Source organism: Scyliorhinus canicula, chromosome 4 (assembly GCF_902713615.1).
Source record: "Scyliorhinus canicula chromosome 4, sScyCan1.1, whole genome shotgun sequence".
NCBI classification, from domain to species: Eukaryota; Metazoa; Chordata; class Chondrichthyes; order Carcharhiniformes; family Scyliorhinidae; genus Scyliorhinus; species Scyliorhinus canicula.
In genome coordinates this window covers 164,523,609-164,544,451 of record NC_052149.1, presented here as the reverse complement: position 1 = coordinate 164,544,451, position 20,843 = coordinate 164,523,609, and the positions used below count along the sequence as shown (strand labels likewise).

Here is a 20,843-nt window from a genome sequence, read left to right as displayed (position 1 = left end):
GTGGGGGATGGTGGTGGGTGGTGATGAGACTATCTGTAGGATTTCTACCACCATGTTGCCCGAGATCAACGACCTCAACATGGACTGGGAGTTGAATTTTGACCTTTTCAGCCTGTATGACTCATTAGAACACTGTTTAACTACTGGGACAAGTTACCCTTTCTAATTATCACTGTAGGGACTAGAGACCTCCAGCCAATCATATTGACTGGAAACTCCCTAAGGCAGGACTTCCTCCCTTGTGAATTAATGAGAAATTTCCTATCACAAGCCAGTTTCTGCCATGTGACTCCAGTATCGATCTTGGCCACACAAGTTGTTTAATGGGCTACGCAACTGTCACACAATGTGGAATGTATGATGTTCCCATTACCATTCCAGGTTTATGCATCCTTTGAATACCTTTACTTCCATCTCCACGAGGCCAGCAAGTCTATCAGGTATTGTTACTCTGATTCACTTTAATTGAAATGGAGATGGAAAATCATCAACACCCAGCAAGTTGGCTTCCAGTTAATGACTCTCCAGAGATATGCCCCAACATGAACCAGTGCCCGTCTGTATGGAAAACACAGGATTAATTCAGGATGGTTGGCATAGCGTTCACAAAGATCACAAAATAGTTTGAACTTAAACAAAGCTCTAAATTTATTAACATTACTAATTTGGATTCGACACATACTTCTAAATAATACACAGTTGATTGTTAACATATAAACTACACTCATCTACAACTAACCTTAATACTGGTATAAACTATGATCTGCTTTAACTCACACTAATAATACTTCTGTCTGTCTCTAGCTAACCCCTGGACTACTCTCCCCCACAAGGCTCAGCATCAATGCCTTATATACTTGTATCTGTAGCTCACTCTAGTGGCTACTCTAAACATTTAATTAACCCTTGCAGTTCTTACAGTTATGATAATACCACACTGCCCCCCCATCTTGTCAAGGTAAATTGTCCATGTTTCATGCTGCTTTTTAAAAGTAAATGTCCATCTCTTTGACAAGTTCACAGGCATATGAAGCGAGTGCAACGGTGTGTGTCAGTTGTTTTGAAAAAAACCTTTGCCTGCTGACTTGTGCCAATTTATACACTGTGGTGATTAGGAAATTAATGCTTTCCTTGTGTGTTGTGGCTCTAAGTTGAATGATGGAGTGATTCTTATTGAAAATATTGATACATTCTTCTAATTCTGCTTCTGTGTGAGTCCAAATACCTTGGGTGGGATTCACTGGCCATTCCCATTGGCGAGATCTTCCGGTCCTCCGACAGGTTCCCCTGCGGCACGGGGTACAAACAATGGGAAACCCTATTTACAGCGACAACACTGGACGATCCTGCTGCCGGCCAATGGCAGGCCGCTTCCACTGCCGCAAAGCATGCCATTGCCTATATGTCATCACAAATACAGAATGTAATATTATTATGAGACTTCATCACCTAATAAAGAGAGAATGAAAAAGTGGCCCTGAAAATCAAAAAGCAGGCCCAGAAAATCTAAAAAGTAACCGCTGAGAACATCTTTTTTTTAAACTTAAAGTGCCCAATTCTTTTTTTTTTCCAATGAAGCGGCAATTTAGCATGGCTAATCCACCTAGCCTGCATATCTTTCGGTTGTGGGGGTGCGGCCCATGCAGACACGGGGAGAATGTGCAAACTCCACATGGACAGTGACCTGGGGCTGGGATCGAACCTGGGTCCTTAGCGCTGAGGCAGCAGTGCTAGCCACTGCATCACCCTCCGTTAAGAAAATCTCAAGAAGAGCCCTCAAAAAGAAAAGTAAGAGCAGCACAGTGGCACAGTTGTTAGCACTGCTGCCTCATGGCGCCGAGGTTCCAGGTTCAATCGCGGCTCTGGGTCACTGTCCGGTGTCGAGTTTGCACATTCTCCCCGTGTTTGCGTGGGTTTCGCCCCACAACCCAAAGATGTGCAGGGTAGGTGGATTGGCCACGGTAAATTGCCCCTTAATTGGAAAAAATGAATTGGGTACTCTAAATTTATTTAAAAAAAGAAAAGTGTATTTTGGAGAATTAATGTGAGCAAAAAATGAACAGTGATACAGTCCGGTTGCCACAGCAAAAATACTGAGCTGATAATCGACTTTGTAAAATGCAACATCTCATCAGCTACCTGACAATTACACTGCCTTAAAATTGTAGATTTGAAGCTTTGCTTTACAATCTATCACATATATGGGAATATGCAGTCAGGGATTTGATTAAAAATTGATTTCCGTTCCAGGATTCAGAGCTATTAGAATCAGGGTATCAAAACATTTATGGCCTAATGCCAGACACGCACTCCAGGTCTTGTGAGTGAAAATCACGACCATTGTAGCTTGCTTCAGGATCTTGCATTGTGCATCAATAGGCTTATTCAATGCTGGTAAAACACAGGACTAATTTCTGTACATAAAATTACATAATAGCTGGGAAATTGGTCTCATTGTCACCATTTCCTGGGTGCTATGGGTGCCCTTAAGTTTCTAAAATGGAGCTAGTAGCAGTTGCACACTTGTTGCCTTGCACACTTGTGATGCTACCTTGGTGGAGGCAATAGTGTGAGCGCAATGAATGTCTGCTGAAATAGGATGGACAGGCAGATCACAAGGTGAAAAAGTGGGTAAGACTGATCTGACAGCAGAGCTGGCGTTTTGCAACTCAACAATCCAAATGATGTCTTCTCCTAAACTCAGGTAACTTAACATGTATTAAGCAACAGGATGGCTATCCCAACCAATGCCACTCAAAGAGAGGATCAACTATCTACAAGCAGTTGCTGATTGATAGTTACTGTCTGCTGCTACAATTTTATACACTGTGCTTTTCACAGTTAAGTTTCAAAATTCTTCAGGGAATGGTGCAGCAGATGCTGAAGAATGTTTTCCTGAACTAAATATTTCTGTGCAAACTAGTTGCTCCAGTCATGCATTTCCTAATAAGCATTTTGTAAAGAGCATGGATCAGAGAATGAGGAGAGATCAGAGTGGGACAAGCTACTGGAAAAGGAAGAGGAGAGGGAGAAGGACTTTCAGCAGGAGGCCATATTCATAATTTCAAGCAAAAATTCTCTCACCTGAACCATAGAAAACAACAGTGTATGCGACAACTGAAATCTGGCACCTGCTGCAATAACAACTGCAGCTTCAAAGCAGGGTTAGGACTGCATTGCCTGGGCTTTGAAGGTGGCAGTGCCCCATGAACCTATAAGTACCTGGCTGTGGCTCGAGGTATTGGCAACATCTTGCAGTTTGTAGTCCAGTATTGCATAGTTCATTCCTTCTTTCCAGAGAGAAGCAGGCAGAATGAGCAGAAGGGATTGCAGGCTTCCTCATGGTGAAAGGTGCCATTGGGCACTATTAAGTTGTATTCCGGGCACTGCAAGCCAACTGCATCATGTACCAGTCCCGCAACTTCCAATTGGTGCATGACCGCATACACTGAATCATGCAGGTCGAAGCTCAATACCTGGGTAGAAGTCATGTTTCCATTCCACACTTTAGAAAGATGAGTCACAGCCACAGAAACCCAGGGAAACGGGGTGCTAATAGCCACAGAAACCGTGGGGAAAGAATGCTAACGCCAGTCCCCAGAGAGAACAAAATGTGTGAAAGGCCAAATAGCAAAGAAACTAATATCAGAGGGTAAACTGTGACAGATGTAGATGTGGGGGGAGGGGAAGGGGGAAGCAAAGGGGAGGTAGGGAAGGGTGGATAAGGTGGAGGGGGTAAATATATATAAAGAAAGACAAGAAAGAAAGAAATGGTAAAAGACACTTAAAATGAAATGGGATGAAAACAAATGGGTCGAGGTGTGGTAGAGCTAATGATCTGAAGTTGTTGAGTTTGATTTTGAGACCGGAAGGCTGTAGCATGCCTAACCGGAAGATGAGATGTTATTCCTCCGGTTTGTGTTGAGCTTCACTGGAACATCGCAGCAGGCCAAGGACAGACATGTGGGCATGGGGACAGGGTCGTGTGTTACAATGGCAAGCAACAGGAAGGTCAGGATCCTGAATGCACACAGACCAAAGGTGCTCACCCAGTCTGCGTTTGGTCTCTCCAATTATAGAGGAGACCACATTGGGAGCAGCGAATGCAGTAGACCAAATTGGAAGAGGTGTAAGTGAAACGCTGCTTAACCTGGAATGAGTGGTTTGGGTCTGGGATGTTAACCATGGAAGAGATACAGGGGCAGGTGTTATACCTTCTGCGATTGCGTGGGAAGCTGCCATGGGTGATGGGAGAGGTGTTGGGTATGGTGGAGGAGTGGACGAGATTATTTCGGAGGGAACGATCTCTGCGGAATGCTGACAGAGGGAGTGAATGGAAGATGTATTTGGTGGTGGTATTATGCTGGATTTGGCAAAAATGGCGGAGGATTATGCTTTGCATACGGAGGCTGGTGGGGTGAAATGTGAGAACGAGGGGGACACTATCCTTGTCCTGGGATGGAGGGGAAGGGGGGGGCGAGGGTAGTTGCGTGGGAGATGGACCGCACACTGTTGAGGGCCCTGTCAACAACTGTAGGTGGGAAATTACGGTTGTGGAAGAAGGAACACATTTTCAAAGCACCATTTTGGCAAATGGCATCATCGGATCAAATGCGACGGAGGCGAAGGAGCTGAGAGAAAGGGATGGAGTCCTTACAGGGTGTACGGTGAGAAGAGATGTGGACCAGGTAGCTGTGGGAGTCAGTGGGCTTGTAGTGGATATCAGTAGATAGTGTACTGCCGGAAATGGAGACAGAAAGGTCAAGGAAGAGAGGGGAAATGTCTGAGATGGACCAGGTGAAAGTGATGGAGAGGTGGAAACGGGAAGCAAAGTTGATGAATTTTTCCAGGTCCGGACGAGAGTATGAAGCGGCATCAAAATAGTCATCAATGTACTGGTCAAGGAGTTGCGGGAATGGACCCGGGTAGGTCTGGAAAAAAGAATGTTCCACATACCCCATAAAAAGGCAAGCGTAGCTAGGACCCATGCGGGTACCCATTGCTACACCTTTGATTTGGAGAAAATGGGATGAGTTAAAGTAGAAATTGTTGAGAGATAGAACTTTTGGTTTTGACAAAGGGTCATCTGGACTTGAAACGTGAGATCTTTTCTCTCCCTACAGATGCCGCCAGACCTGCTGCGCTCGCACGTTTATGAAACTCGACATAAGTCACGCTTACCTCCAGTTAGTCTTTGTCCCCCAATCCAGATGTTTTGTAATCTTGAACACACAGAGGGTGCTTTATGAATACACCCACCTGCCCTTTGAGGTTTCCTCCACATGTGCAATATTCCAGTGCGTAATGGAGAATATTCTGCAATGCAACATTGGGAGTGGGCCCGAGGACAGCAGGCGGCTTTCGTCCAGGTCATCAAGGCTGCTAACCCACTTCGACCCATCCCGACCGCTCCTGTTGATCTGCAACGTTTCTCACTATGGAGTCGGGGCCATACTGGCCCACACCATGAACGATGGATCTGAAAGTCTCATCCCCTTTACCTCAAGAATGTTGGCCAATGCAGAGAAATTTTATGCTCAGATCGAGAAGGAGGGTTTGGCTGTCGTGTTCGGGGTCAATAAATTTAATCAATATGCCTACGGACATTACCACATTGTTCTCACAAACCATCAGCCCCTCCTAGGGCTCTTTAAGGATTTCTCCCCCCATCCCTTCCACCTGAATCCAGAAATGGACAGTGCTACTCGCAGCATATGACAATGTTTTGGAGCACCGCTCCGGGACGCATCTGTTTGTGGACCCAGACTGATGCTCAGCTATCCTGTATCCACCACATGGTACAGTATGGAGAACAGCACAGGGCCTTACTGCAAGGCCTGAAGGCCTACACCACAAAGATGCAGGAACTTTGCATAGAAGGCAGCGTGCTCCTTGGGGGTCCCGCATGGTAGTCCCTGAATGTGGACGCGGCCCGTTCCTGATGGACCTCCACAATGGACCCCTTGGTATGTCCAAGGTGGAAATGTTAGCTCGAAGCTATATTTGGTGACCCTGCATCAATGCCGAAATCAAGTGGGTGGCCTAGCGCTGTGCCCAGTGTCAGGCACACTAGAAGTTGCCTCCTGCAGCCGTGCTCCACTCGAGGGAATAGAACATAGAACATACAGTGCAGAAGGAGGCCATTCGGCCCATCGAGTCTGCCCCGCCCCACTTAAGCCGTCACTTCCACCCTATCCTCCAAACCCAATAACCCCTCCTAACCTTTTTTGACACGAAGGGCAATTTATCATGGCCAATTCATCTAACCTGCACGTCTTTGGACTGTGGGAGGAAACCGGAGCACCCGGAGGAAACCCACGCAGACACGGGGAGAACGTGCAGACTTTGCGCAGACAGTGATCCAGCAGGGAATTGAACCTGGGACCCAGGTGCTGTGAACTCATAGTGCTAACCACTATGCAACCGTGCTGCCCGGTCATCTGTGGTCTCCCCTCCATATAGACTTTGCGGGCAACCTTTCAGGGAGCAATCTTCCTCATCCTTGTTGATGCCCACTCCAAGTGAATGGAGATCCTCAAGGTACAGGCGACGACGGCCCGGACCACCATAGAGAAACTCCAGCACATTTTCAGCACGCATGGCATACCCAAGGTGCTGGCATCAGATAATGGTTTTACAGCATCCATTTGCAGCATTCATGTCCGCCAATGGGATCAGTCACATAAGGACCGCCCCCACACCACCCAGTTTCAAATGGGTTGGCCAAGTGGACGGTGCAAACTTTAAAGCTCCTATTGAGCTAGCGGACAACCCTGCATGCCATGAAGGGCATCGTGCCAGCCGGGAATTTGATGGGCCACTGCTTTCACACTCGTTTGAGTCTCATCTTTTGGGATATTGGCGGGAATACTGCCACGCTCAGGACCAAATCGAGTGTGGGGCCAGGTCGCCGCAGGCCACCACGTGACTTCGCCCCAGGAGACGCGGTGCACATCCAGAACTTCGGCAATGGGGCTGCTTGGATCCCCGGCGTCGTGTTGCTAAAAACGGGTCGGTTCCTTTTTTAAAAATAAATTTAGAGTACCCAATTCATTTTTTCCAATTAGGGGGCAATTTCGTGTGGCCAATATACCTACCTTTATATCTTTTGGGTGTGGGGGTGAAACCCACGCAACACAAAGAGAATGTGCAAACTCCACACGGACAGTGACCCAGAGCCGGGATTGAACCTGGAACCTCGGTGCCGTGAGGCAGCAATGCTAACCACTGTGCCACCGTGCTGTCCCTTCGGGTCGGTTTCTTACCAAGTACGGACCCAAGACCGCGAGTCTAATTGGCACGTGGACTGTCTCCGAAACCGCGTGCCGGATACTCCAGCTGTATCGGCCAGTGATTTGGACGTCCTGACTCAGCAGTCTTCACCGTAGCCCGGCCATCCCTGATACCACTGCTGCCCCCAGCTCCACCAGATGTCGAGGGTCCAGAGATCATTTTTGGGGACACCGAGATGTCGGACGAAGAACCTACTAGCTCCGATTTGGAAACCGAGATGGACTTTCTGCCACAGCTGGAGATGCCCGTACCAGCTTTCATGACTGCCCAGTAATGCCGCCACCCAGGCGCTCGTTATATAAATGTCGCACCTCGGTCTGATATACGCCTCCTGACACCACAAGGTCGGCACCTGAACACCGTTCACAGACGAAACAGTTGAAAGGCCCGGCCCAAGTGCCCGTGGATGTGGACGTTACTCCGGACTTGGGGGCAGAAAAGTGTTGTGTCCCAAATGGAAGTCTCAGAATCAGGACAATACAATTTCCCATGTGATGTACCATCAATTGGACTCGAGTCGTGAAGAAGTTCCAAATATCAGGCTTTAATGAACTAGTTGTGTGCCCGGCAGTCAACTTACAGAGAAAGGCCGACTGCCGGCTGCTACGTGTTCTTATACCCTGCCTCGTAGGAGGGGCTACCGGTCTCTCGGCCAATCGGCGAGCAGTCACATGACTAGCCTCTGCCAATTGGCAGAGAGACATATGACCTGCCTGAGCCAATGGGCAGCGAGTCCTCTGCACCAATGGCAGCACTACTCTGAGGTATCGTAAACCTCTGAGTCATACCACCACACCATGACCTCCCTGGAATATGAACTTCCCCTTTAAGGGGGGATTGGACTTCCCTTTGAAGAGGGCAAGGCTTCCCCTCAACAAGGAGAGCCCCGGTTGTATAATAACCCCAGCCAAGAGCAGTGGAGCAGTATCAGAATTGTGTTGAAATAAACCTTGTTAGTAATTTCTACAATCATCTATGTGTTCTACTTATTGCAAATTCAACAATATCTTAACAATATACAGTGTCTATGGAGAATGTTCTTTCTAAACATCATGAATATTCAGCAAGTCAGCTGACTGAGAAACCATCAGCAGTACTTCTCAGAAGTGAGGGTTAGCTGAGCTCACTGCTTGAATATTTATGACTTCTGCAAGTCTGCCAAGGATTTCCTGTATTTTGGGTGAGCTGATCTCAGTTCAAGCAGCAATTGAACTTCTCAGGGCCTCTAAACTAAAGAGGAAATATCACCCAGAGTTTGCAATTCTGATTACCTAATAAGAACATACGACCATACCAACATACAAATTAGGAGCAGGACTAGGCTATTCGGCACCTCGAACATGGGCCGCCAATCCATGAGGTCATGGCTGATCTGATTGTTATCTCACTTAACATTCCCGCCTACCTCTGGTATCTATGTACCTCTGCTTCCATCGCTCTGTGGGGGAGAGAGTTCCAAAGTGTTATATTCTTTGTTGTAGCGGCAAAGAGAAAGAACTAGAGGTGGCACACATCTAGCTTGTATGGCAGGGGGTTTATTGACAAGATGCTGCTCAAACAGGCTGCAATGGTGAACTCTACAAAAGCCCGCAAAATGCTTCGATAACGTTATTGCGTAACACGTGAAATTACACCAGCCAATGGCATTACTCTGATACATAACACAAAGTTTGACCCATTTGCACCCTATTAACGGGTCGGGCACTATATTCTCCAAGCCCTTGTGATTCCCCGGTCCTCTGGGTTGGAATACACATGGGTGAGAATTGGGACAGGTATTTACAAGCACGGCCCTGATGCGTTCGACCTCGCGGTCTGCCAAGGGGGTAACTCTTCAAGCGAGTTGCCCGCAAAGTCTTTCGGAGGGCTACCCTCCCCCACACAATCCAAATCCAGCCCACCCCATTCCACACCTTCCCCTACAACCACCCTCACCAGAAACCCTCCTAAAAGAGAAACCCCCAATTACAGAGACCTCCAGCAGTGACCTTCCCATAAGAGAAACTCCCACCAGAAACCCCCAAATTCAGAAACCCCCCATTATGGGACCCCCACTAGAGACCCTGCCTTAAAAGAGAACTCTGCCTGTACAAATGAATTTTTTTAAACTAGAAAATTTACCATATATCTGCCTGCAATACAATGGATGGCTGCGTGTTCATCATGTAGTAAAATCTCTCCACCTTTAGCTGATTTCTCCTGCTACTTTCTCTTTAACGTAATGGAAGCTCTATGATATGTGTCATTCAGCATTTCCTGGACTTGAAGTAACACATTTTATTGGTAATATTTTCCGGTGACCTTAAGAGTTATGCTAACCTATTTGAAATTGATCCAACACAGGCCAAAGTCAGCAGACTGGTCTCCAGAATCACCAGGGTACAACAGGATTTTTTTTCCACCTCTTCTGTAAATAATTAAAATGTTCACCTTCAAATAGCAACAACTCCTCTTTCCATGAAATTTAGTAAGCAGACACAGGAAGGCTTTGGAAAATCACACCAGCATAAATATTGGATTAGATCTTTAGGGATATTCTGTATCTCTTTTCCCCTGACTTTGATACAGTTGTCATGCTATACATGTATATTTTAAAACATCTGCTGAGCATACATATTTTGGTAGATCTTGACTTTGTGCAAGTCAAATGGGTCAGAGTAAGTCGATAGCCCATTTTACATCCCTCTTGAAATTTATTTCCATTGTAGATTTAAAACAGACTGTTGATTCACTGTAACCCATATTATATTTTCACACAAGGTTAAAATTGACATTTTGGGCAGAATTCAACAAAATCATTTCAGGGAGTGTCATTTTGGGTGAGTTTGTGAGCTGCTGCTCCACACCGCTATTTAACCACACTTTGGATGCAATCAAACAACCTCGTTGCCATTTGTGACGCTCAGAATACCTCGTGAGATCTAACGACATCTTGAGAGACGTTGCAATGAGGATCTCGCCCTCGCTGGACACTACCACTCGTCATGCTGCAGGCGTTCCATTGTGGTCGCCACCCTAGCAGTGTGGGCCTCAGCGCCACACATTGTTGGCATCATCTTCTGCGCCGGTAGCCTTTGGGACTCCTCTGATCGGTTATGCACCCACCGGAGTGTCGCTGACGTCCCCTCCTGAAACTCCCGGCCATGTCCTAGCATCTGCATCAGCTGCTGGATAACCTTGTCCAGAAACTTGGCATCTGACTGGGACCCAGCTGTGTCCTGGGATCCAGCAGACTTCCAACAGCTGGCTCCCTTGGATGTTCTTGCCTCCACCTGATGTGCATCAGTAACTGTGTGGTGCTCACCAGATTGTGCCCCAGAAGCCTGTCCACGAATGTCGCTCAACGAGATGTGCTGATGGAAGGTGGAGGTGATAGCTATGACGCCTCGCCTGAGGTCTCCTTGGAGCTCTCCTCGACTTTGGATTCCCGGCTCCATTAGATAGAGATCCTGTGAGTGAATGGACATGTGGTCAGTGAGAGGGAACAATAAGAACTCAGTTGAGACAGGCTGTCTGGGTGGCAGGCCAGTGGATCCTCACCTCTGCGGTGTCGGCCAAGCTCGCTGCCGGTCACTATTCTCTCCCTGGTCAACCTGCAAACTGCAGGGTCTGTTCCTCATAGGGGGTGATCTCTGGTATTCCGTCAGCCGTCTTTACCTTTTCAAGCCTATTATGGGTCAACGTATCCTGGGGGGACAGAGGGAGGGTATTGTGAGCCACACGCTTGATGCATTGGGGCATCTATGGCAGGTAGTTAGTGTGGGCACTGCAACTGTACATGAAGGGGTTGTGCTGGTGGGTGCCGGGGGGTCTGAAAAACAAGCACGAAGACCGGATGTGTGGAGGGTGCGTGATTTGGAGGGGGGGGGGGGGTGAAAGTGTTGGGAATTTGAGGGGTGGCAGGCGAATGCCGATAGAGAGTGATAGTAACTTATCCTTGCGGTTCATTGGAGGTCTTTGGTCTTAGAACATAGAACAGTACAGCACAGTACAGACCCTTCAGCCCACGATGTTGTGCCGACCATTTATTCTAATCTAAGATCAACCTAACCTGCACCCCTTCAACTTACTGCTATCTATGTGCCTGTCTAAGAGTCGTCCTTAAATGTCCCTAATGACTCTGACTCCACCACCTCTGCTGGCAGTGCATTCCACACACCCACCACTCTCTGTGTAAAGAACCTACCTCTGACATCTCCCCTATACCTTCCTCCAATTACCTTAAAATGATGTCCCCTCATGACAGCCATTTCCACCCTGGGGAAAAGTCTCTGCTATCCACTCTATCCATGCCTCTCATCACCTTGTACACCTCTATCAAGTCACCTCTCTGCCTTCTTCGCTCCAGTGAGAAAAGCCCTAGCTTCCTCAACCTTTCTTCATAAGACATGCCCTCCAGTCCAGGCAGCATCCTGGTAAATCTCCTCTGCACCCTCTCCAAAGCATCCACATCCTTCCTATAATGAGGCGACCAGAACTGGACACAATTTTCAAAGTGTGGTCTAACTAGGGTTTTATAAAGCTGCAGAAAAACCTCGTGGCTCTTAAACTCAATCCCCCTGTTAATGAAAGCCAACACACCATACACCTTCTTAACAACCCTATCAACCTGGGTGGCAACTTTGAGGGATCTATGTATGTGGACCCCAAGATCCCTCTATTCCTCCACACTTCCAAAAATCCTGCCTTTAACCCTGTATTCAACATTCAAATTCGACCTTCCAAAATGAATCACTTCACATTTATCAAGGTTGAACTCCATCTGCCACTTCTCAGCCCAGCTCTGCATCCTGTCCTGCTGTAACCTGAAACAACCCTCAGCACCATCTACAACTCCCCCAACCTTTGTATCATTGGCAAACTTACTAGCCCATCCTTCCACTTCCTCATCTAAATCATTTATAAAAACCACAAAGAGCAGAGGTCCCAGAACAGATCCTTGCGGGACACCACTGCTCACCAACCTCCAGGCGGAATACTTTCCATCCACTACCACTCGCTGTCTTCTTTCGGCCACCAATTCTGTAATCACTCAGCCAAATTTCCCTGTATCCCATGCCCCCTAACTTTCTGAATGAGCCTACCATGGGGAACTTTATTAAATGCCTTACTGAAATCCATATACACCACATCCGCTGCCCGACTTTCATCAATGTGTCTCATCACATCCTCAAAGAATTCAATGAGGCTTGTGAGGCATAACCTGCCCCTTACAAAGCCGTGCTGACTATCTTTAATCAAAATGTTTTTCTAAATAATCATATATCCTATCTCTCAGAATCCTTTCCAATATTTTGCTCACCACAGACGTTTCCCAGGGATTTCCCTATTCCCTTTCTTGAACAGGGGAACAACATTCGCCTCCCTCCAATCATCCGGCACTACTCCAGTGGGGAGTGAGGACGCAAAGATGATCGCCAACGGCGCAGCAATCTCCTCCCTCGCTTCCCGTAGTAACCTTGGGTATATCCCATCAGACCCAGGGGACTTATCTATCCTGATGCTTTTCAAAATTTCCAGCACATCCTCCTTCTTAATATCAACCTGTTCGATCTATTAACCTGGTTTACACTGTTCTAATGAGCAACAAGTTCCCTCTCTCTCGTGAATACTGAAGCACAGTATTCATTTAGGGCCTCTCCCATCTCCTCAGACTCTAGGCACAAGTTCCCTCCACTATCCTTGATCGGCCCTATTCTCACTCTGATCATAAAAATGAAATAAAATTAAATGAAATGAAAATCGCTTATTGTCACAAGTAGGCTTCAAATGAAGTTTCTGTGAAAAGCCCCTATTCGCCACATTCCGGCACGTGTTCGGGAAGGCTGGTATGGGAATTGAACCGTGCTGCTTGTCTGCCTTGGTCTGCTTTAAAAGCCAGCTCTTTAGCCCTGTGCTAAACCATTATCCTCTTATTTCTCATATAAGTGCAGAACACCTTGGGGTTTTCCCTAATCCTTCCCGCTAGGGCTTTCGCATGCCCCTTTCTAGCTGTCCTTAGTCCATTTTGAGTTTCTTCCTGGTTACCTTGTAACCCTCTAGAGCCGAGTCAGATCCTTGCTTCCTCAACCTTACGTAAGCTTCCTTCTTCGACATTATATGGCGGCCCTCCTGCTCGTGATGCCCGCACAGACAGTCGCTGCCACTGCCTCCCAGGCGGTATTGGTGGCCCTGCTGCTGGCCCTCCCACTCCCTTAAGGAAACAGGATGTTCTATAACCCATCAACGGCGTTGAGGAGCCTGGCCAGTTCGGCAGCCCCAAAGCGAGGAGCAGGTCTGCGCGCTGCCATGCTTGTGTGTTGACTGGATTGAGTGGTAAGGGAACGTGTAAAAGCAGCTCCCCTTGTTAGCAGTGAAATGCTGAGGTGTGGTGTGGCAAATCAGATGGTGAGATGGCCAGTAACTGCGAGAAGCTCAAGGGGCCCATTTTCGGCACAAAGTGCTGTTCAATGGTGGCCGTGATCTTGCCAGGAAACATTCCATCAATCAGGCACATAATGACACTTTGAACTCTTTCCGTTAAATCGTGCCCATAACCTATCCTCAAAAGTCTGATTTTTTAAATATAAATGCCTACTTATTTGAACTAACTCTGATACCCCTTGTCAAATGTTGGTAGAAACTAAATTTGATCTGATAAGAGCTATAGTTATAAATATATACAGTTCAACAAACTAAACAATAGCCAGTAAAGTTCAATTAGCAATTAAGATAGTTGATGATCCCTTTAAATAGCACATCCTTGCGAGGTTAAGTGAGGGTGTTAACTATGATCCATTTTGCAATTGCACAAAGTCAAGATCTGACGAAATATGTTTGTTCGAGCAGACGTGTTTTAAACTATACATGCTAGCATAATCTGATAAGTACATAAGTATCCAATGTCGACTCTATCAAATGTACCTGATCCATAACATGTCTGTCTATGACCTACATTCCTTTATAATTTTGCCTTCATTGCGTAAGGTTGTTGTGCAATACCTCTGCATGAATTCATTCTATGTTCCTCTAAGCCATGTCATGCCATTTTATACCATAAGGTACCAGAGCTTAACAAATGTTACACTAAATATCTGAACCAAACGGTGCTCATCAAAAAGAAAAACTTGGAAGGCTTGCATTAGCTTTTTTCATGACTACTAACATCTCAAATCATTTTACAGCCAAGGAAGTACTTTTTGAAGTGTGGTCAATATTGTAATGTGGAGCTAGTTGTGCTTAGTAAGCACCCATAAACAGCAATGACTAGATAATCTGTTTCTTGTGGTTAGTTTAACTCTGTTGACTGGACAGCTGGTTTGTAATGCAGAACAAGACCAGCAGTGTAGGTTCAATTCCTGTTCCAGCCTCCTCGAACAGGCATTGGAATGTGGTGACTAGGGGCTTTTCACAGTAACTTCATTGAAACCTACTTGTGACAATAAGTGATTATTCTTATATATGTTGATGCTGAGCAAGGCCAACAGCACAGGTTCAATTCCTATACTGGCTGAGGTTGTTCATGAAGGCTCTACCTTCTCAACTTTACTCCTGAGGTGTGGTGATCCTCAGGTTAAATCACCACCAGTCAGTGCTCCAGGCCCCACCCTCAAAGAGGAAAGCAGCCGATCGTCACCTGGGGCTACTTTAATGACCAGAGATTGTGGTGTTCTTTGTGTTGCTAAACATGGTTTGTCTTCTTTGTAGATTTTCTGAGTTTCGTAGCTTCTTGATTGTTTTCTTCAATATTCTTATGCTAATCTTTATTAATCTAACCACTTCTTAATTGTAGAAATAAACACCTGGTACCATGTGATGTTCTTTGTGTTGCTAAATTCAGAATGGTTGGCATAGTGTTCACAAAAACCTCAAAATAGCTTGAAGTCGAACAAAGCTATAAATTTATTAACACTACTAGTTTGGATTCTACACATACTCCTAAATAATACACAGTTGATTATTAACATATAAACTACACGCATCTACAACTAATCTTATACTATTATAAACTATGATCTGCTCTTACTCACACTATCTTTACTTATGTCTGTCTCTAGCTAACTCCTGCACTACTGTCTCCCACAAGGCTTAGCATCAATGCCTTATATACTTGTAGCTGTAGCTCCCTCTAGTGGCTACTCTAGAAATGTCATTAACCATTGCAGTTCTTATAGTGATGATAATACCACAGGGATAACTCTAAATTACTAAATTAAAAGCAAAATATTGTGGATGTCGGGGATCTAAAATAAAAACTAAAAATGCCGGAAATATTGGCATCATTTGTGGAGGATGAAGCAGAGTTAATGGCTGGAATTCTCCGGCCGTTGAAATTCTCTGTTCCCACCGGCAGCGCATCCCTGCTCTGGGTGTCCTGGCGGCATGGTGTGGCTTCCATGGGAAATCCCATTGACAAATGGCGAGAGTACAGAATTGCACTGCCAGCAAACAACTTGCCACTGAGAAACACACGGCTGGGGTGCCAGAGAATCCAGCCCAATGGGTGGGAATTGTCGTGAGACGGAAAATATGACGGACCAGCTGAAGGTCCATTGACTGCGAGACTGGAAAATCCTGGCCAGCTAAATATGATCACTCCATCGTTAGAAGAACCATATTCAAGTCAAAATATTAACTCTAGGTGTGCTGTGCTGGCCACGCTGCACCTGAAAACAATCTCGCGAGACGCCGTGATGTGAAGCCCGCCCATTGTGGGCAGGATCACTTTTTTGAAAATCTGCATTAGAGCGAGACCAGCTAGTTTCACTCAAATATGCAGTTTCCTGAGGTAACATTGGGATCTATCTCCTTTGCCTTGGAGACCTCGGGTGAGCGCCATTCAGTGCTGGTCTCCACAAATGGGGGCCAGATGGAATGGCAATCGTGAGGGTTTCTCAGGGGATTGGAGGCCCCTCAGGGGCTTGCCCTCTGAGCGTGGTGGCACCCTGGAACTGCTATTGCCAGCCTGGGACTGCCAGCCTGGCAACTGGGCAGAGCCATGTGAGATCCAGCCTGGCACTGCCCAGGTGATACTGACAGGGTGCCAGGTTGGCAGTGCCAAGGTACTAAGCAGGAATATTTAGTGCGGCGGTGATTGAGCCTGGGGATGCCACGTGAAGTAGTCGAAGGAAAAATCCGTTAGAGGTACGTTGGGGATTGAGGGAATTTGGGGGTCGTGTTTGGGGGTCAAGAGATTGGGATGACATTTAAAAAAGCAGTGCTTCTCAGTGCAGGAAATGGGACTATTTCCCACTGAGGCTCTGTACCTAACCGGAGTCGCGTTACATAGCCTGTGTTTCTCAGTGCTACGAGCGCTGGGAAACACATGTCTAAACGTGCTCACTATGAGACAGTGATCCCATTTGGTTCGATGGCATCGTCTGTTTCTCTCTCTACATAGATGCTCCCAGACCTGTTTAGTATTTCCAGCTCGTTTTGTTTTTATATTACACTAAGGATAACTCACCTGCTCGTCTTTGACATAGTCACGGGATCCTGTACACCTACCCAAGCAGCCTCATCTGAAATATGCGGGACCTCTGACAGTGCAATGCTCCCTCAGCACTGCGCTAGAGTGTTGACCTTGATTCTGGATTCTAAAATCTACGGTGGCACAGTGGTTAGCATTGTTGTTTCACAGCTCCAGAGTCCCAGGTTCGATTCCCGGCTTGGGTTACTGTCTGTGTGGAGTCTGCACATTCTCCCCATGTCTGCCTGGGTTTCCTCCGGGTGCTCCGGCTTCCTCCCACAAGTCCCGAAAGACGCGCTGTTAGGTAATTTGGACATTCTGAATTCTTCCTCCGTGTACCCGAACAGGCGCCGGAATGTGGCGACTGGGGGCTTTTCACAGTAACTTCATTGAAATGAAATGAAATGAAAATCACTTATTGTCACAAGTAGGCTTCAAATGAAGTTACTGTGAAAAGCCCCTAGTCGCCACATTCTGGCGTCTGTTCAGGAAGGCTGGCATGGGAACTGAACAGTGCTGCTGGCCTGCCTTGGTCTGCTTTCAAAGCTAGCGATTTAGCCCTGTGCTGAACAGCTTTATAAGCTTACTTGTGACAATAAAGATTATTATATCATATATATTACAATCTTGTGATTCAACCATCATTGTACTACTACAGCTGATGTTGAGCTCAATTCAATTTAAAGCCAGCCTCCCAAAATTATAAAATACTGAATACATGTTGAAGAAAGGAAGTATAAAAAACATCCTCGCTCTCTCTGCTCGTATCGTTCATCTGCAGGATTCATTGCTGAGAGGAACAGCAGGAGTATTACGCACAGGCAGATCAGGCAGAGCCACAATTGAAACAAGCCGCAGTACAGGAAGAATTATATTGTTTTGGAGGATTCTGTTTACTCAAGGCAGTGACAGGAAAGGGGAAATGTGAGTAACAGGTCTTTGTTCTGCCTGGGAGGAGTATGCCAGAAATTCAACAAAGCCACTCTGGGGTGGGTGGTGGGGGAGGGGTGGGGCCAGTTCATCACTGGAGCTTGATGGCGATCTTGGTTACGTTCTCCTTTAGAGGGAGCTGCGAACACTTGCATCTGACATACTGAGCTGCGGCAGAAATATGGAGCAAAAGCTGAGTAGAGACACCTGTAAACATCTCATCCAAACACAAAACGGAATACAAAAACAACCAGTTCTCAGCCCATTCTCGTACCTGATTCCACTGTTCCTTCTCTGAGCAGCCGGTTTTCCTCTATGTTTTCCAATTTTCTGTCACAAAACAAGAACAAATAATTACAGCCATAAACTGAAAGAGCCCGTTTTCAGCATTTCTTCAAGATTCTCAATGCCAATGATTAATGTAAAGTGACGAAATGTAAATTTCGTTGAAAAGGACTCCATCAGTAGACACAGCTAAGAAACAGGTTAACGTTTTGCAAAAGAGACAGTGCTTTATATTGCTTGAAATAATTACATAAGTATAACGGAAAAGCATCCTGAGTTGCTGTCCAATGTCCCACTGCGGGTGGAAATGAACCAGTCAAGGAAGATCCCAGATTTTTCCCAGTTAATTGGATCACAGCCAAAGAATATTTCTGATACTATATTTTTTTTAAATAAATTTAGAGTACCCGATTATTTTTTCCAATTAAGGGGCAGTTTAGAGTGGCCAATCTACCTATCTTGCACATCTTTGGGTTGTGGGGGTGAAACCCGCACAGACACGGGGAGAATGTGCAAACTCCACTTTCTGATACTATATTGGCAATGTGCGATGGGGAGGCCGGGAGGAATCATCCAAGCTTTCCATGCCTCTGTGGCGATTACTGGTGAAAGTGCACGAGTTTCGGGAGGTGATGACAGAAGAGGATTGGGCCGCTGTGATAGCCCACCTCCCCTCTCGATGATTGCACAACCTGCTGATATTGACCCTTCAAGGTCATCCATTAGAATGACTGCTAGGTTTGATCCCGGCCCCTGGTCACTGTCCATGGGTCTCACCCTCGCAACCCAAAAAGATGTGCAGGGTAGGTGGATTAGCCTCGTTAAATTACCCCTTAATTGGAAAAAAAGAATTGGGTATTCAAAATTTTTTTTTAAACGTTAGGTTAAGGATGGCTTTTACTTTTTATGAAGGAAGACCATAGCATGAATCAGAATCTTCTGAAGAATAAGGGAGGTGAATGAGGGAGTAAAGCACTGTGCCATTATGTTAACACAGTTACATAATTGTGATGAGAAACAAAGTTATGCTTGCTCAACATTTGCTTTTTCATGAAAGTGGTTCCCTTTAATTATGAGTTGAAAATGAATGGGAGCCCATTGAAAGGGGCCACGCGTTTACAGAGCTGGAACGTGAAAAGAAAAAAAACCATGAGAAGTAGGGCAGCCACAAGCTGTGTGCTGCACCATAGGAACAGTTTTCTGAATAGGCCTTCTGGAAACTTCTAAAATGTACACAAAATGTCAGACGTACCGTGTTAAAAGCAGAAGCCTTTTCCCCATTTACTTCTGTATTTTACCGAGAAGGGAATTATTAATGAATTTTCATCAGCAACAATGTCAGCATCAGAGCTCACACAGTGAACTTCCTCCATTGCCTTGACCACCACTTACGGCGACCTGTACACTGTTCAGCTTTGTAGCAGCTGGTAACTTTGACAAAGATGTACTTTTATCCACTACTGAAATTAACGCTTTGAAGAGGCAATGTTAATGGTACAGAATGTGAACTGTACGCAGAGCACATTTGGTGGCATCATCACACTTGCCCTTGGGTTTCTTTTTAAGCTTTTATAAGCTCTCTTTAAAATGGTGCATTTCATGATGCAATTTGAAGTTGTCATAGGAGCAGCACACCAGAGTTTGTGTGGGGGATAATCAGAGCTGTTCCAGGAACTGAGACTACTGGAAGATTTCCCAGTACAGTGACTGTGCCCTTTAAACACACTCATGCTGGTTTTCAGACACAACTCACATCTTAAATAAAAAGAGAGCATGCTAGAAATATACAGAAGGCCACTGGCGTCTGAAAGAAAAAGCTAGATTAAATTTGCAGATGGATGTTTAAACCTCAATTGTTTGTCACATGCAAAACATTAATCTAAATTTCTTTCCGTTGCTGGTCACCTGCTTTTTCAAATTTTCTTTATTTTGAAATCCTGATGTCCATTCTCTTCCCAAGGGTTTGCTCAACAATGTTTTCTTCAACCAATTCCGGCTGAGTTTGCACGTTGTGATCAGAATTCCTTTCCTGAATTCTCCATTAGTCTTCTGCTTTAGATAACACATACCCAGTGTGTTGGAAAATAAGTGCTGCAAAATGAGAAGTGGGTCAGCATCCATTTCAGGGCAGAAGGCAAACAAAACAATCTGTGTTGTTGGCACAAAATCTTAAACAAAATGCTTCCTGTAGCAGAACCAAAGCTCTAAAGTCCTTTAATCAGAGTAGCTGTCCATCACTAATCAACCTTTACATGTTGGTACCAGTAAAACTGCTGAGTCATTCCTGTATGATTGTTTACAGGATTTCAAGATCTGAGATATTCCTGTCAGTGGATAATGATATAATTTGCTGGTTTAATACACCCTTTATTATCAAGTTTTAAATGTTTGGTTGGTTGGGGCGGCAAGGTGGCACAATGGTTAGCACTGCTGCCTCATAGTGCCAGGGATCCTGGTTCAATTGCGGCTTGGATAACTGTCTGTGTGGAGGTTGCACTTTCTCCCTGTGTCTGCGTGGGTTTCCTGCGGGTGCTTCAGTTTCCTCCCACAATCCAAAGAGGAGATTCACAAGAATGATTCCAGAGATAAAGAACTGTAGCTATGAGTACAGATTGGATAAGTGGGGACTGTTTTCCTTGGAGAAAAGAAGGCTGAGAAGAGACTTGATAGAGGTATTCAAGATCCCGAGGGTTATGGACAAGGTAAATAGTGAGAAATTGTTCCCCCTCTAGAGTGCATCAAGAACTAGAAGGCACCAATTAAAAATAATGGGAAAAAGGAGTAGAAGTGATGTGAGGAAATGATTTTTCACCCAGAGAGCGGTTGCAGTGTGGAATGAACTTTCTGAGGAGGTAGTGGCGGCAGATTCAATCGAGGCATTCAAAAG

General features: G+C 45.8%; 1 long non-coding RNA gene across 1 annotated transcript; it reads right to left on the bottom strand.

The window, feature by feature from the left end:
* Positions 1 to 383: 383 nt before the first annotated feature.
* On the bottom strand, positions 384 to 19,996 carry LOC119964174. The gene is made up of 4 exons (XR_005460270.1): positions 19,862 to 19,996; positions 17,946 to 18,001; positions 1,226 to 1,398; positions 384 to 558 (listed from the first exon to the last, which is right to left on the bottom strand). It is a non-coding gene; the product is annotated as an uncharacterized LOC119964174 (long non-coding RNA).
* Positions 19,997 to 20,843: the final 847 nt, after the last annotated feature.